Source organism: Panthera tigris, chromosome B3, assembly GCF_018350195.1.
Source record: "Panthera tigris isolate Pti1 chromosome B3, P.tigris_Pti1_mat1.1, whole genome shotgun sequence".
NCBI classification, from domain to species: domain Eukaryota; kingdom Metazoa; phylum Chordata; class Mammalia; order Carnivora; family Felidae; genus Panthera; species Panthera tigris.
Window position 1 is genome coordinate 119,092,113 of NC_056665.1, and position 13,716 is coordinate 119,105,828.

The window sequence follows — 13,716 nt, forward strand, 5'->3', positions numbered from 1 at the left end:
TTCAACTGTTATTTAAAAGTGTTACGGAGGCACCTGGGTAGCTCAGTTGGTAAAGTGGCCAACCTCGGTTCAGGTCATGATCTCAAGGTTCATGAGTTCAAGCCCTATGTCAAGCTCTGGGCTGACAGCTCAGAGTCTGGAGCCTGCTTCAGATTCTGTGTTTTCCTCTCTCTCTGCCCCTTCCCTGCTTGCTCTCTCTCTCTCTCTCTCTCTCAAAAATAAACAAACAAAAAAAGAGTTCTACGCCTCCCATACCCCAAGTAGGAATTTTATACAATCATTTCCCAAAGTACATGTTTCCTACAATTATGCTTGCATTTCATCAAGGCTATAATTTCCTAAAACCAGTACCTCAGGGACCAATACTATATCCAGGTTTCTAAAATTATTACTATACACATTACTGACTCAATATCTACTTTTAAACTATTATTAAAAATCCTGTGAAAAACTGACGTGAAAGTCCACTTTGGAATTCTGGTGAATAACAAAAGAGGCAGTGGCAGCAGACAGGAGTTCCAAATATCACCCACTGAATCCCAAAAAGAAAGACAAAAGAAAGACATTGGCTTTGAAAGACGTAGTCTTCAGTATTCTCTATACAGAAGCACCAGCCACAGTCCAGGAAAATCAAATTAAAAAAACAAAACAAAACAAATCATTCAATAAGCAAAACGCTGACAGTTTAGAGTGACCTAAGGAGGTTCTAAGAAATAAAGTGCACCATCAGATACTTTAGATTATTTACGTTTTCGTCTGCTTAATTTCACCGTTGGTTTATTCTCCCCCAAATCCCCACCATAAAAGACTGCCTTCCCCCATCAAGTTTATTCTCTTGAGATATTTACACAGTTGTGTATTCCTGCTATCTCGGTTCAGCCAACTTATACGGTTTTCATTTATATTCTTTCCTCATCAGTCAGCCCCTCCAGTCTCTTAATCATTCTTGTGGGTCTTCTGTGAACTCTCTCCAGCTGGTCCCCAGCGATCTGGTAATGAGGTGCCTCCAACTGACTGCAGCCTTCCAGGAACAGCCTCGTTAGAACAGGATGAGCTCACCCTCCTGGTTCTATGACATAACACTCCTGAGTAGACAATCCCCCACATCACAGCAAGCTAGAATACTGCCATATTAGACTATGACCCCATTCCATGCTTCTCAGATTTGGGCACTGGGGCATGTGAATGTGCTGGAAGGCCGGGGATAAATGGCACATGTTGGTGCAGCAACTTTTCACTAAAGGATGAGGTGGGTGGGTGGGGAGGGAAAGCCCTGTTCACGTTAAAACACTCATAGGTAATAAAATAGAATGCACAATTTGCGTGAACGTCTAAAGATAAAATATGAGTGTGGTCAAGATATTAGGAGATTTGATACCTGATGCAGAAAGGCTGCTTGGGGCTCTGCTCCCAGCCCCAAAGGGGTTACATGCCCACTATCCTCTACCACCAGAGGTACTCGAGCTTAAAAGTTTGAAAAGCACTACAATCCCCACTCAACTCATGGTCTATTACCCCACTATCACTCATCTCATATACTCACATTTTAAATAAAATTATTTTTTCTGCTATGTTCCCCATCCTTGGATATCTACATTTTCCCTTTGCCTAACATAACTGTAATTCACTGATGGTAATTCACCAACATCTTCGTGTTCTTCTGTAAGGTTCATTCTTCATTCATTTCATATTTCTTGAACATTTGCTGTCTGCCAGGCTGTGTGCTAAAAGCTAAAGTAACACGGAAAAATGAAACAGGGTATTTTCTTAACCTGGATGAACTCAGTCCAAAGTGGGTACTGGACAATACAACGAGGCAAGCACCACAAAAAAGGAATAAACAATGTGTGTGGGGGGGGGGATGACAAAGGAAGGAGAAAGGTAACTTTGCCTGAGAGTGAGGAAGCATCCACAGAAGAGACAAGAGAGCTATTAAGACTGAGCAAGCATTTGCAGGGCAGGGCAGAAAAGACCAGTACTCTAGGTGGAAAAAACAGCATAAGCAAAAGTTCTGAGTCAAGAAAGGGGATGAAAAAGGTCAGCATTATGAAAACAAAGTGTTTAGAAAGACCAAATGGGGCCAAACTAGGGTGACTGATTCTCAGTACAGTACAGTATAATGCTCAAGAGCATGAATCTTACTACTGAGTAATCCCGGACAAACTACTTCTCTTCAGTTGCCTCAGGAATAAAGTGGAGATCCACTAAGAAAAGGAAGGGCTGGAAACTAGCCCCGGGTGACTTGGCACTAGATGGGTGCCTCAGGGGATGTGGCTTTAACTGCCAAGCAGGCTGCCCGGTTGCCCGGCTACGACGGAAGTTTGCACCCAGGCCACAACGGCAGCCCAACCTGCAGTAAATTAGGAAGATGGCACTGTGTATACCTAAGGGACTAATTGGTTTTCCAGAGAAATCCCATTTGGAAGCAACCACAGCAAGGATCCAAAATACAGACTGTTGTTTTTTTTTTTTTTCTCAAGAATGATGATAACACAGGGATGTTTGGGTGGCTCAGTTGATGAAGCATCCAACTTCAGCCCAGGTCTTGATCTCATGGTTTGTGGGTTCAAGCCCTGCATTGAGCTCTCTGCTGTCAGCATGGAGCCTGCTTTGGATCGTCTGTCCCCCTCTCCCTCTGCCCCTTCTCCGCTCATGCTTTCTCAAAAATAAATAAACTTAAAAAAAGAACGGGATGCCTGGGTGGCTCAGTTGATTAAGCGTCCGACTTTGGCTCAGGTCATGATCTTTCAGGTTCGTGAGTTTGAGCCCCATATTGGGCTCTGTGCTGACAGCTCAGAGCCTGGAACCTGCTTCAGATTCTGTGTCTCCCTCTCTCTCTGCCCCTTCTCTGCTCGTGCTCTGTCTCTCTCAAAAATAAATAAACATTAAAACAAATTTTTTAAAAGAGAATGATGATAACACAAATCTACCTTTACTGAGAACTTACTACTACTGTTTGAGGTGCTTCATGTACTATCTCATGTAACTCACATCAACCATATAAAGTACCTACATTGTTATCCATATGTTACAGATTAGGAAACAGAAGCACAGAGAGCTACAATAACTTGCCTATTGTTACCTAGATGACAAAGGAAGGAGTCAGGCAATGTGATTCCAGAGCCTGATGTGTCAAGAACCCCAAGAAAGGAAAAAAAAGAGAAAAGATTCTTGGGATAGGAAGAATGAGAGCTCAAGAAATACTTAACCTGGAAATTTAAAGAAATATGATTTCGTTTTAGACTTTAAGCAACCACAACCAAAGAAGCCAAGAGGTGTTTTTTAAGTTAAGGGAGAAAGAGGCTTATACATTTTAAAAGAAGTAACTCTGGCGGTAATATAAGAGAGACTCTGAAGAGGAGGACAGACCACTGGCTGAGAGACCAGAAGATGCTGGTCCAAGGGAGCAGCGGGGAACTGGTCATGATGCAGAGGGGGAGAGGCTAGCGTAGGCACTGTTTCCCAGTTAGAAACAACAGGATTAGTGACCTATGTGTCAAAAAGATAAAGGAGAGCAAGAAACAAAGGACAAATCAGGATTTTTTACTCTTGGGAGCCTGGATGAATGGTGGTGGTGGTGAAATGAAAGACACAGAGCCAGTACAGAGGGAAAGATAAGCACAGAACTGAACATGTTAAGTTTGAAGTGTCTATAAGATATCCGGGTGAATATATCCACAAGACAAATGGACATAAGCATCTGAAGCCATGGAAATACCAGTACCCTGAGGGCAGTTAAAAGACACAGGAGATTAAAAAAAAAAACAACAACAAGACTGCCAGGGAAAACAAGTAGACCAAGAAAAAGACCAATTACACAACTCTGAGGAGATCAACCTTAAAAGTACTGCCTTCTTCCCCAAAAAAGGAGCTAGCAAAAACTGAAAAGGAACAATCAGAGAAAAGGGAAAAACTGTAAAAGTGGTTTACTAGAGCCAAAAGGAAGTATTTCTAGAAACCAGTGGTCACAGTATTAGAACCAGTAATGATTTAGGCCAGAGGGGGAATTCAAAAATCAGCACCCAGGTTTTCTTCCTTGATTATTTGGAACTCTCATTCTCTGATCAAGCAACTTCAAATAAAACGTGTATCTGATTTCCATCTATTCTCATTAATTATAAAAATCTTAGCCTAAACTTGACCCAACACTGATAACTAGTAAGCTCTTTGCAAGTCAATTCAGGGATACTGATTATTTCAAAATTATCTTAGTGCCTATAACAAATTCAGATCTGAACTAATCTGAATCCAGTCTCTAATCCCACATAAATCAATGGCAAAAAAATCATATCAAAATCAGCTTTATTGAGGTATGGCTTATATATAGTAAAAGCCGCCAACTTAAACAATTAGAGCTTTGCCAACTGTATAAGGTTATGGACATAAAACACAATGGTGATACAGAACATTTCATCATCCCAAAGTCTCCTCATGATCCCCTTGTGCAACCACTGATATGCTTTCTATCACCATAGTTTTGCCTTTTACAGAATGCCAAATAGCATTCTATACAAAATGTAGACCTTTGTGTTGTGGCATTTCTTTACTTACCACATTATTTAGACCCATACATGTCATTACATGTACCAGTAGTTCATTCCTCTTTATTGTTGTGTAGCAGTCCATTATATGGGCATATTACAATTTCTTTATCCATTCACCAGTTGAAGGACATTTGATTCTATCCAGTTTGGGGCTGTTCAGGGTAAAGCTGCTACGAACATTCAAGCCTAAGTCTTGTGTGGACACATGTTTTGCTTCCCTTGGGTAAACAGCTAAGAGTGAGATGGCTGGGCCATATGATAAGTACATATTTAACTTAAAAGAAACTGCCAACCTGTCGGGGTGCTTGGGTGGCTTAGTCGGTTAAGCATCCGACTTCTGCTCAGATCATGATCTCATGGTTCGTGGGTTTGAGCCCCACATCGGGCTATCTGCAGTCAGCATGGAGTCTGCCTCAGATCCTCTGTCCCCCCCTCTCTCTGTCCCTTCCCCTGCTCACGCGCTCTCTCTCTCTCTCAAAAATAAATAAAATAGACATTTAAAAAGAAAAAAAAAAAGAAACTGCCAAACTGTTTTCCAAAGCACCTGCACCATCTTGCATTTTCACCAGCAACGTATGAGAGCTCCAGTTGCTCACATCTGCCAACACTTGGCATTGTTGATCTTTTAAATTTTATCATTCTAGAACAATCCAACAAGAAGACATAGTAACTTTAAATACTTATTCACCCAACATGGAAGCATCCAAATACTTCAAGTAGTTAATAACAAACATAAAGGAAGTAATCAATGGTAGTCTAACAGTAGGGGACATTAAAATCCCACTTACATCAATGAACAGATCATCCAAACAGAAAATCAATAAGGAAACAGTGGCTTTGACACATTGGATCAGATGGACTTAACAGATATATTCAGAACGCTCCATCCTAAAACAGCAGAATACAGTCTTTTCAAGTGCACACGGGACACTCTTCAGAACAGATCCATATTAGGCCACAAAACAAGTCTCAACAAATTCAAAAAGATCGAAGTCATAACCATGCGTCTTTCCTGACCACAACACTATGAAACCAGAAATCAACCACAAGAAAAAAATCTAAACACATGGAGGTTAAAGAACATGCTACTACATCTTACCCATTCTAATAGGTGTGAAGTGGTCTCTCACTGTGGGTTTTTGTTTTTGTTTTGAGAGAGAGAGAGAGAGAGAGAGAGAGAGAGAATGACAGCGAGGGAGGAGGGTAGAGGGAGGGAGAGAGAATCTTAAGCAGTGTCCATGCTCAGCTTGGAGCCCATCCTGGGGCTAAATCTCACGACCCTGGGATCATGACCTGAGTCGAAATCAAGAGTTGGACGCTTAACCAACTGAGTCACCCAGGCGTCCCTCTCACTGTAGTTTTGATTTGCAATTCCCTAAGGACTAACAGCATTGAGTACGCTTTCATGTGCTTAATGGCTATTTGTGACACTTCTTTGGTATCCAAATCTTTTGTATTTCTAAAAATCAAGCTGTTTGTCCTACTACTTAGTTGTTTTCAGAGTTCTTTATATACTAGACACATGTTTGACAAATATTTTCTGTGGTTTGTTTTTAACATTTTCTTAATGGTATTAAAGAGTAAGTTTTGAATTTGATGAAATCCAACTTATCAACATTCTTCTTTTAGGTTGTTTTTTGTATCCTATTAAAAAATCTTCGCCTAACACCAGGGCAAAGATTTTTTTCTAGAAATTTTCTCTAAAAGTGTCACAAAAGAAAATCTCTTGTTAAAATATTTAACAGGAGTACACATGAAGAGATGCTCAATATCACTAATCAGGGAAATGGAAATCAAAACCATAATGAGATATCACCTCACACTAGTCAGAATGGCTAGCATCAAAAAGACAAGAAATAAACAGTGTTGGTGAGCATGTGGACAAAAGGGAATCCTGTACATCGTTGGTGGGAATGTAAGCTGGTGCAGCCACTGTGGAAAACAGTCTGGAGGTTCTTCAAAAAATCAAAAATCGAACCACCGCATGACCCAGAAATTTCACTTGTGGGTATTTACCTGAAGAAAAGGAAAACTAATTTGAAAAGATGCATGCACTCCTATGTTTACCGCAGCATTATTTACAATAGCCAAGATATGGAAACAACCTAAGTGTCCATCAACAGGTGAGTGAATAAAGAAGATGTGATGGGACATATATAATATATACATATAATGTATATACATATAATATACACGTATATTTAAAATGAAATATTACTCGGCCATGAAAAAGAATGAAACCTTGCCATTCACAGCAACATGGATGGACCTAGAGGGTATCACGCTAAGTGAAATAAGCCACACACAAAAAGACAAATACTGCATGGTTTCACTTATATGTACAATCTGCAAAACAAACAAAAACAGACTCGTAAGTACAGAGAACAAACTGATGGCTGCCAGAGGAGAGGGGTGTGAGGTGATGGGTGACATAGGTGAAGGAGAGTAAGAGGTACAGACTTCTTTTGTATTTATTACAAAATAAATAAGTCACAGGGATGAAAAATACAGCACAGGGAATATCATCGATAATACTGTAATAACTTTGTACGGTGACAAATAGTAACTATACTTAATCGTAGTAGGCATTTCATTATGCATATAATTGTCTGGGGCACCTGGGTGGCTTAGTCAGTTACGTGTCCAACTCTTGATTTCGGCTCAGGTCCTAGTCTCGCAGTTGGAGACCCGGCCCCTCGTTGGGGTCCTCACAGACAACACGGAGCCTGCTTGGGAGTCTCTCTCCCCCTCTCTCTGCCCCTCCCCTGCATGAGTGTGCACATGTGCTCACTTTCTCAAAATAAGTAAACTTTAAAAAATAATGTATATAACTGTCCAATCACTATGTTGTACATCTAAAACTAAGAGAATATTGTATGTCAACTATATTGTAATAAAAAAAATTTTTAACAAGAGTTTTTTAAGCTCCTGCATTCCCTTTATTTCATTAATTACTCAGTTTTATTATTGCTTTCTTCCAAATTCAACTTCCCATATTACCAAGCAGGATTTAAGTTACAGCCTATTGCAGAATTTGGGAAGATTTTTAATCTTTTAACAGATTCCCCCTACTCTTTAACCTAATAAATGGCATTTCTAAATGTAGCCAATGTTTTAGTCCCTCAGCTCTCCTCAAACTGACATAAACCTTCTGGACCCCTGATGCTGGGTCTTAAAACAACAACAACAAAATTCCAAAACCCGGACCATGCACCTGCAGGTTAAGCCAAGGACAATGAACTACTTGCCCTTCTGGTTTTAAAGAGAAGCTTTTATAAGCTATCACCTGAGAGGAGGCTGAAAAAAGTTATCATTCACTGGTTAAAAGAAAAGTTAGGCTTATAAAGGCTAAGCTGGCAGACATAAAAGTAATTCTACATCTCTTAATATTGATATTCTCTATTGAACTATTCTCTTGAAAACAAACCAGAGTTCTTCAGACTTGAAATAAAGAGTACATACGAAAGCACAGTTTAGATTCAACTGCCCCCTGGAACAGACTTTGCCATTCTCAGCATAGTTCAGAGAAAGGAGGGGAAAAAGGGATTCAAAGCTAATGTGAGCAAACAGGGAAACAAGGGCCAATTTATCATTGCTCATTTTGTAACTTCCTGGGATGTCTGGAGAAAAAAACAAAATAGAAAAACTGGCTCATCTATGCCCCATCACAGTCTTTCATCTACATCAAGAAAACAGCAGCTTCAATTTACAACTCTCTCCAATCGTGATTTTTTTTTTCTATTTACCAAACGGAATCTACTGTGCCTGATCCACAGAATCAGGACAGGCCCCTGTGTTCCCATACCATGGCAGCTTTTATGCTTAGGTGACCCTGGGCCACTGAATCTTGGCTATAATAGGAAAAATTTTAAACTAATTCTCTGAATCTGACAAGCCGTCTCCCTCAATAAGTCTAGGAAGGTGTCATTTCATTAACTGTGCATGAAGTGGCAGGCACACAGCCAGATCTACAGCCTAGTGGGATGAAACTGGAATTGTCACACATGCATTTAAAAGCTAACAAAATTTCTACCTCTACTACCGTCTATTCTGTTATTTTTAAAGAAAATAACTTATTTACATAATCAAAAAAAAAAAAGAGCAATCTTAAATGAGTATTTTATAGTTCTTTAAGATTCCAGGAAGAAAAACTCAACTAGCCACAGGATTGGCAAACTAAGACGGCTCAAATCGAAGGAGAAACTCAACACTTACATAGTATTAAAACAAAACTTCTGTTGATCTAATAGTCAATGCTACCAAACAAGGATTTATTAATTTCTTCAAATGTGTGTTAAGAATCTATCATAGGGGCACCTGGGTGGCTCAGTCGGTTAAGCATCCGACTTCAGCTCAGGTCATGACTCACAGTTCACGGGTTCAAGTCCTGCATCGGGTTCCGTGCTGACAGCTTGCTCAGAGCCTGGAGCCTGCTTCGGATTCTGTGTCTCCTTCTCTCTCTGCCCCTCCCCTGCTCACACTCTGTCTCTGTCTCTCAAAACTAAACAAAAATAATAAAAGAAAAACAATCTATCATATACCAAGCTTATGTTGGACCCTGAGGATTCCAAAATGAGTAAGATGGTCCCTGACCCCTTAGAAACATATGGTTTAGTAAAGAAGATAGTCAAGTAAACAAGTGGTGATAATTCCATGTAGTAAAGTCTATGAAGGGAGCACATGCTGTTAGTGGAGCCCAAGAAGGGCCCCTCAATCAGGATTAGCTCTTAGCTTCTCAGAAAACTTCATACCACCCTCCTGGGAGCAAAGCCAACTCTTCGACCGAGTTAACAGTGCTTTGGGAATTAAGGGGATACTAAAACACTACCTATACAGTATTGTTTATTCTCATGGTCAATGACTTTCTCTCTTCAGCACTGGTCAGAGGGGATTACTGATCCACATGCGTGGCAGAGAAAAAGCCACTGGAAACCCCAGCCTATTTATCCAAATTGCACAGCACATGGTCTAAACACAATATAGTATCTTGGACTGGATCTTAGAACAGAAAAAAGGCTACTAGAGGAAAAACTTGTAAAATCAAAAAAAAAAAAAAAAAGGCTGTAGTTCAGTTAACATGTACCAATGTTAATTTCTTAGATGTGACAAATGTACCGTGGTTATGTAAGATGTTAACATTAGGGGTAAAGCTACATGCAAGGTATATAGGAACTCTGTTCTATCCTTGCAACTTCTCTGTAAATCTAAGATTATTCCAAAATAAAATGTGGTTTTTAAAAAATTACATCTTGTTCCCACTTCATATTCTTATTCTTCCTAGGATTCTGATCATGCCACTTTAATCCCTACCCCAATCCAGGTAATGCTTGGTTAAAACACTTGTTTTCAAATCCTTTTCAATCTTTTCCATAAACCATTTACGCAGCCCAGCTGGGTTTCCTTCCTCAGCAAGACTTGAAAAACTAGCTCATACATACAATGGTGGGGGGTGGGGGTGGCCTTGGAGTAGAACCTCTCTAAGTGGACAAAAGAGGGGTTAAAATAACCTGGGCTAGATCTCTGGATAAGAGCAAGGGGAACCTGCAGAAAATGTTATGTTGTACATTATTAGATTACCTTTACCTGAACTCTGGCCAAAAATAACGAAAAGAAAATACAATGAACAGATACTGACTACCAGCATCTCAACACCAACAGGCAAACTACACTGAAATGATGCTGCATCTAGAAGTTCCAAAAAAAACATGGTGCAAATTATTCAACTATTCAAGGCAAAAATTCATATTAAAATCGTATGGCATTGTTCAATTCAGGCTAGTGTTTACCGTGACTGTTTGGTTTCTTACAACTAAATGAACACTCTATTAAACCACATTTGTAGAACAGGCTTCAAGAGTTCCACCAGGAAAACATCATGGTGATTCAACACCGTATCAAGGCTTCAGGCATGCGCAAGTGCGCACACACTGACGCATGCGCACATTTACATACACGCGAACTACAATCAGGCTTAACCACCTCACAAGTTTGAAAACCACTGTATAAAAGAAAATTAGTAAAGGGTAAACATTCATGAACGCTTCAAAAAAGAAACCAAAGAAAGAGAACTGAAATTCAAACCTAAGCTATTTAATGACTAAAGTCATTTAAAAAGTAAAATGATACACTAGAACCCATTCTGATGAACCCAGACTGAAAAGTCTGATTTGTTATAGGGTACGTTGTAATATTAAAACGGTATGTGTCATATATATTACACAATGGCACTCCAACCTGGACCACTTCCATAAAAATGAACAGGCAGAATAACTCTTATAAAATAGTTCAATTTACATACCTCTGTTGAACCACCTACCATAATTGATCTGTTCACAAGCCTGTCTCCAACACAGGCCTGAGCTCTTGAAGAGTACCCAGCACACTGCCTAGGGCAGAACAGGCCCTTGTTAAGTGCCTTCTGAATGAATGAACATACAGCGGACCTCTGAGGTATCTTTGCAATCCCAATTCAGTATCGGTATCTTAGGGGCAGAAGATGCTGTACAACATGCGATATTTTTAGGAGGCGGCCAAGTAAACAGAAAAATAATTAATAACAAGTAATGCTGGGGGAAAGAACTCAGTATCACATGAGACGTAAAAACTGTAACTTGAAAATGAAGAAAATATCTGTGCGTTATTTTTTTCCCTTGATGGCCACAAAAGTGAATCTACCTTTAACTTTCTAACATTGAAATACAAGCGTTTTAAAGGAATCTTTCATTATCCATAATTTTATAAAGAAATTTGTTATTAAATTAGTAAGTTAGACCAATTAGTGAATGGAATGAATTCCAAGCCCAATTATGTGTTCAAAACTGTGGGTTGAATGCCTTAAAAAATTCTTTCAAGATTGCAGAAAAGTACAAAACAACCCTCTTGACTGCTGAGAAGGACTAAAACCATTTCTTTTTCTCACAAGTATGTAATCAAAAGCAATTACTTTCTGCTCCCACCCAACACAAAGCAACACCATCTCCCCACTCCCATCACCATCAAAACATGCTATAGAGCATCTCAGTACTTTAACCTTAGGCTGTAAGAATCCCAGAATGCGATAAAATTACAATTCAACAAAAACATTTTTCTAAGTATGCTCTCATCCCCTGTGGTGTTCCTTCACTAACACAGCTCCCTCTCAAGTATTAACAAACAAGGAGACCAGAAAATTCTCAGAACAGGTATTACAAACTGCTTTTTAAAAAAATTGTTATTGTTCATGGATTCCAATATTCATCGTACACATTACCAGGAGAGTGTTCTGTCAGTTCTTCTGCAAATTACTATTTAATTATTTGCAATTTTCCCTCTGAACCTATCTATAATACTGATCAGTATCCAAATGTTTAAAATAAACTGATCGTGTTTGCTTAAAAAGGTTATTGCCTAAGCACCAAGAGGTTCTAATGCATTGAAAAAGTGGTAGCTCTCAGTTCTACCCACGAATGACAGCTTACAGACAAGCTGTCTCAAAGAGATTAGGGACTTTTAGTGATCACAAATGGGGTAAAGCAGGAGGCACATACAGTATCTGTAGATGGTTCAATGATAAAACTGTTTCAACATAAAAAATATGGAGCCTACAAAGTCAGGTATGTGAACTACAAAGCTATTAAATGCCTGCAAGCCCAAAAGAAAAAGGAGAAGAAGGAAGAAAACTGTGCCCATACACAAATCACGAGAAATCACCCTGCGGTTGAACTTTCCAAGAACTGAAAACTTTATAAGGTTCTTGTGGATATCAATACATTTCAGGTCCAAAACAATGGGTATGTGTACCCATTGTTATCCAAATTGTATTAAAATACAATTGGCATAAAATTCAAATACCACCACATGTTGGAAGACGCACAATGAAAATAACAGGGTTTATTTGTGGTGGGTATTGTTCTAGGGACTTCACATTTTTATTCATTTAGCTCTGATAACATCCCTATAAGACAGGTTCGACTGAGATTATCTCCACTTTATAGATGAAGAAACTGAGGTACAGATAAGGTCATACAGCTAGTAAGAAGCAGAGCGAGGATTTAGAGCCAGCTCCATTAGTCAGACTCCAAAGTTCATGTTAACCAATACACTATGTTTCATACTAAGAGCTATGCAAAGGCCAGCTTTTTTTTTTTTTTAACCTAATAACCTTTTTGGATTTCAAATGCAAGGACAGCTTTGTGCAATAAGAAAAGCACAGGCTTTGGAATTAAATCAAACTCGAACAAACCTCTGAATACAGTTTGAGCCTCGGCTTCCCCACATGTAAAAGGAGGGTACTCAAGTTATCGTGAAGGTCAAAGAAGGTAACATAATTAAAGAGCCACTTACGGTATACAAGATAGGGGTTCTTAACCTTAAGTTCACAGACCCTAGAATGTCCACAGATGGGCTTCGGAATCTCTGAGTCTCACCGATTGTATGACAAATGTATGTGTGCCCATTGTTTTAGAAGAATTGTCCCTGGCCTTCCACAAAGCTTCAAGGGGGTACGTGATCTTCAAAAGGTTAAAAATCACCAAAGTGCACAGCAGCTACTCAAAAAAATCGAAGTTCTCTTTCCCTTATTCTCAAAACCTCTCCCTTTTCCAGTAAGGGTGACGCACCAAATCCTCCCAATAAATGGCAATTATTCTCCAACCATTTTCCTGGCTTGGCAACTAGTAACATATGCAAGCTTATGCTCCAATTTTCTGGAGAGAGTCTAAAAAAGGCCCTCAAACGATGATTCATCCCCCTCTGCACCGAAACGAATACACGGTATCTACTCGAGAGAATCTGGAGAATCGTCCACCTAACTGCACGAAGCACCATGTCATCTAGGAGAACAAGGTAGTTACTACAGCCTCCCAGTTGCAACGTAGAGACCTGACACCCCAGCGCTGAGGGATGAGGAGAATGTCTTCCAAACTACTGGGAAACCCAGAATTCCGTCCCCCCTACCCCAGTCCTGCCTCTCTGGAACTCTAGTGCCGGCAGGTCCTCGGGCACTGCGCCGGGCTAGAGTGGTGGAGGAGAGAACGTTACCCCAGCAGCGCGGCGGAGTCCCAGCTCGGCTGCTCCGGAAGGCGGCGGCAGCACCCGGCGCAAAACCGGCCCAAGATCCTCCCCCGAGAGACCCCCCCAGTACAGTCACCGCTCAGGCTGGGAACCGGCTCCAGGCTTTTCCGTTTCCCAAAGC

The 13,716-nt window shown here is 40.1% G+C and overlaps 1 protein-coding gene across 5 annotated transcripts in view; it reads right to left on the reverse strand.

Annotated features, from left to right (window-relative positions):
• The window catches only part of AREL1 (apoptosis resistant E3 ubiquitin protein ligase 1), a 47,992-nt gene extending 34,296 nt beyond the window's left edge, over positions 1 to 13,696 (reverse strand). For 2 of the 5 annotated variants that reach the window (XM_007095062.3, XM_007095057.3), the window contains exon 1: positions 13,563 to 13,693. The gene's annotated coding sequence lies outside the window, so the exon portion shown is untranslated. Of the gene's footprint in view, positions 1 to 848; positions 2,474 to 8,913; positions 8,953 to 13,562 lie in introns of those variants that run through there. The other 3 variants (XM_007095061.2, XM_042990129.1, XM_007095060.3) reach the window with 3 other exon arrangements.
• Between the last annotated feature and the right edge of the window lie 20 nt (positions 13,697 to 13,716).